At 34.2% G+C, this 4815-nt stretch overlaps 1 long non-coding RNA gene across 1 annotated transcript; it reads right to left on the reverse strand.

Annotated features, from left to right (window-relative positions):
- Positions 1-595: 595 nt before the first annotated feature.
- LOC130550906 (uncharacterized) lies at positions 596-4639 on the reverse strand. The gene is made up of 4 exons (XR_008962509.1): positions 4262-4639; positions 3658-3758; positions 3240-3315; positions 596-1886 (listed from the first exon to the last, which is right to left on the reverse strand). It is a non-coding gene; the product is annotated as an uncharacterized LOC130550906 (long non-coding RNA).
- Between the last annotated feature and the right edge of the window lie 176 nt (positions 4640-4815).

Here is a 4815-nt window from a genome sequence, read left to right on the forward strand (position 1 = left end):
ACTTCTACTGCATTTATTAATCTTACTTTATGTTCGTTTCAGAAATACATTCTTCACAATCAAAAGCTCTATCTGTTAATGACAGTCTATGTACCACAAACATAAATAACTGTACTGACATAACATTAACAAGAATTAATAAATGCAGAACAACTATATTGTATTTTATGTTGTTAGTAAATATATTTCTCAATGTTAACAAATACAACCTTATTGTAAAGTGTTACACATAACTGTAATATTAGTGCACATTTTCTTGCGTAATCGCCTGTATCTGGGGCACTGAAAGTCCTTTTGAACATTAACCATGGTTTAATATAGTAAAATGACAATGTTATGGTTATTATAGTGAGAACATGGTCAATTTCTCTTTACTTGTTTTACTTCAAAACACTACAGTCACTATAGTTTAACCATGGTTAATTTTTGTATTGTCATTCAAAAAAGAATTTCGAGAAGTGCTTGATGGGCGTCTTTCTGCAATTTAAGAGAAGCAAACGCGCAGAAATAAAAACTGCAAACTTTGTAGCTTGTGACTGGAGTAGCGCTTGTACCCTTTACAGCCAAAGGACAAACACAAGGAAGCGGTTTTCGTTCCATTTTAAAACTCTTTAATTTATTCTTTTAATGTAAGTAACAACATTGTTCAGACTTGTTAGATATTCACAATGACCTCTAACAACGTGTCTAACACCACACTGTCAAACGATTTTATGATCTTTTGATGTTTCCATATGGGTCTTTATTAAAATAAATCTTGAAAATCTCCACAAAAATACTCTACCTCCCCACTGACAGTATATGCAAGTACGTGATTAATAAAAATCAAAAGAGTGGAGAAACAACTGATGTGATTTTATTCGAGTCTTGGTGCATCCACTCAAATACTCGGCATACAGGCGTCACACGTGTAATACAGACCCAACCCGAGACCCCAAGGCAGTAAGATGACAGAATGACGGATCCCTGAAACCTAAAAATCACAGTATTAATATTTTCCACATTTCTGAGTAGACAGGAAAGCTGTGGTATACAAGTCTTAAAGAAATGTTAAACCCACGCTGATTCTTAAGCACTGAAGCTAACAGCTATGGTGACAATACCATCAAAACCAAAGCTGACTATAGGAAACAGCAAATTAACTTGTCACGTCTATTTCTCAGTAAACACTGTACCAAGACATCTGTGGAAAAAAAACCAAGGCAGTCCAACCCAGTCTTGTGGAGAGGACAAAATCAAGGCAAAATTACGTTCAAACTATAAACTTAGCTGCGCTGAACATCTCGAAAACAGAAAAATGTTTCCTTTATTATGTTGAAATCTTAATGTTTGAAAAGCTAAAAAGAAAAACCGCACAAAGGTTCAGTCTAAAAAGATGTGACGGGAACAACATCACAAGCATGACTTTCATCCCGTCCATATTACAAGGATTCCTGCAACTATTGGGTCGTCTCTGCTGAGGGCGTCTGCCAGCATCAGTATTGTTTTGTGAAATTAATGGACAGCTTGAAATGAAATAATACGAACAAAAGAAAACTACCAATACAGTATACAGAAGATCACTTTCAAGAGTTTAAATACCCCCGATCACATGATTACCACTCTTTTGGTGCATGATTTTAGTTTCAGTCTTTTCAATCAAATATACCGATCCCATTTTGCTCAAAGCCCCAGAGATCTGTTGAATCTGCGCAGGACAAATCAACGCAGGCCGACTCCGATGGAGGGTGCGGGATAGGTTGAGCTGTGTTAGATAAGTTCAACGTAATTGGACGGAAACATTCCAAAATGACCGTCCGGACCGTATCCTCGCCACCAGCCTTCATCGATCATCTCAATGCTGGTAATGATATTATCAGGGTCAAATGAGATCTCGGTGTCATCCGCTGAGGAGATACACACACAAATGACCAATCACAAGCAATGAAAATAAGAAATCATAGGTAATCAACTATTCCGCTATTAACTTTTTAAACACACATCGTACATCGTTGTGTACATAATGATGTAAATGCCTGTTAAGCCAATATGTGTGTACTATGTTTATAAGGCAATGGCCTACATATTTATGGTATTTATCAATCACAGTCTTGTATGTCTTGTTAAGAGACAGACAGACAGACAGACAGACAGATAGATAGATGTAATAATAAAATGTAATAGAAAAATTTATAAACAAAATAAATGACTTGAATAAACACCTACGAAATTTTGTTCTTAATGTATTTTTGTATTACTGTTTCCTTTAAAGTTAATTTTGCTGTTATTATTTTTAAGTTAACATTTGATTATTTTATTTATTTAAATGTTATTATTATCTTTTATTTATTTGTATATCATATTTATTTCTTTTTTCCATATTTATATATAACCATGTTTAATTTTTCCATATTTTTTATTATGTAATTTATTTTAATGTTATTTTTATCTTTTATTTATGTGTATATTTATTTAATTATGCATTTATTTCTTTTCCAAATTTTCCCCCCATATTTAAATATTGCCATGTTTATTTCTTCTATATTTATTTATGTCATTTCCTTTTTATTTATTTGTATATTTATTTAATAAAGCCTTCATTTGTTTTTTATAGACAGCTTCATTGGACGCACCTGGCCCAAAGTTTTCAAAAAAATGTTTTACATTTTTTTTATTTTAATGAGAGAAAAACTGAAATTATTGTGTTTGGTCTGTCGGACTCACGTACTCCAAATGTAAATCTTGGCGATTTAACCTCTTCAGTAAAGCCCTGGGTTAAAAATCTGGATTTTATTTTCGATGATGGATTAAGATTTGATAAACAGATTAACATGGTGGTAAAGTCCTGCTTTTTTTCAATGAAATTGAGTTAAAACTACTCAACAGTTAATGGTTCCAAGCTTTCTTAAGTTTGGGCCACATAACGTTTGTTTACGTTGTTGCCGCTAAAACCTATATTTCCCGCATATTTATTGTTCCATATTTAAATATTGCCATGTTTATTTTTCCCATATTTATTTATGGTTTTCATGATTAGGAATGAATGTTTTTTACACTACTGTGCAGCATTGACAAAAAAGCAGTGGTAATAACAAGAGTGAGGATGGGGAACTGTGGGGAAAATGGGTATGTCAGTGGGTTCAGAACATAACGTTTAAGTATACATGTATGTAGCGTGTGAACATCTTTCAGAAAACGGTTCCTGAATCTGCACAATAAAACACAAACTCACATTCACCCTCAGTATGAGTAGCACTCACCAGCCTGGTAGTCATACAGAGCCCTGGCACAAACACCACGGTCACCAGCCTGATCATACGTTTTCTGTTCCTCCACCTGTGAAGAGATCATGAACCCAAATCATTTACAGACCTAATCTTATTATGAAAGCACACGTTTGTTTTCATAATATTTTCTTCAAAATGTAATAACTTTCTCCGTGGATGAAATGACTTTCCTGCTGATGTAATCAAGGCTGTGTGGGTGGGGAAAGTAATATAAAGCAGTAATATCACAGCCTGATATCTGCAGTCTATTTAAATGTCAACAGATCAAATCAAGTCCCACGGTATATTATTTTCCTACTAAACTGTTTCATTCAGAAATGAGTCACAGTCCAAGACAAAAAATGATGTAAGGTCAGTAAGAACAGTGGGGTTCTGGTTCTGTGTGATGTACCGGTGCAGGCTCTTCATAGATGTTGTCTGGTTCCACTATCGCCTCATATGGCAGCTGAGACTCTATGTGCGTTTCATAATGATCACTGGCTACTTGAACATCTGAAACATCAAAAACAATGAGAGACAGTCATTAACTTTGTCTTTTGTAATAACACAATATCCCACACAGTGGCGCTGTCACATAACAAAACTCAATAGTGGGGCTGAGGATGAGTAATGAAGCAGATGAATAAAAACAAAATCAAAAGAAAACATATTTTGTATGATTTGTAAACATTTATTTTACATCGTAAACATTTTATTTATTTTAAAATTATTTTTACGACATCTAAGCATCTCGGCAGGCCTAAGTCTCAATACATTCCAGTTACTGTAATCCAGTAAAAAAATCATTAAAGCATAAATTAAAACCAGTACAACATATCCTGGGTGTTTTATGGTCTTAAACCATAAAACACTGCTTCATTTTCATTTGACAAAATATATTTTTTTTCAAGTTTCTTTTGATTTTGGGGTGAATAATAAGCCATCCACATTCTTGACAAATTTTCTAAGATATAAAGGAATGCAGCAACCAAAAAGAATGAATGCATGAATCCCACCTTCGTATTCTGGCTCAGGCTCAGGCTCAGGTTCAGGTTCTGGTTCCACATACTGAGATCTGGGCTGTTCCTCAAAACTGGGTTCTACTCAAGAACACACACATGCATGGATACACAGAACACCCACATGCATCGTAACAACACACACTATAGGTCAGCTAGATTTCCACTTTGACACACTGCACCACAGAGGGGCGGAGTCAAGGGCTCAAGCTAGGAGTCAGCAGTATGACCAGCAGAATCTTAAATCACGATATGAAAAAAAAGTTATACCATGATAGTAGTACGTATTACAATATATAAAATAAGTGCATTTGGCTGGAGCTTTTATCCAAGATGATTTCTAGTGCATTTAAGCAATATGCTTATCTTTCTCTGAAAAAAAAAAAAAAAAATATATATATATATATATACAGCCACGGAAAAAAATTAAGAGACCATTTCAGTTTTTCTTTGATGAGTTCCAAAATGAGATAACTCCGTTTTTAAAATTGTTCAAAAATCATGTTTTTTTATTGTGCATTCCAGTTAATATCAATCAAACTGCAGTTGGT

This window comes from Triplophysa rosa, unplaced genomic scaffold (genome assembly GCF_024868665.1).
Source record: "Triplophysa rosa unplaced genomic scaffold, Trosa_1v2 scaffold478, whole genome shotgun sequence".
NCBI classification, from domain to species: Eukaryota; Metazoa; Chordata; class Actinopteri; order Cypriniformes; family Nemacheilidae; genus Triplophysa; species Triplophysa rosa.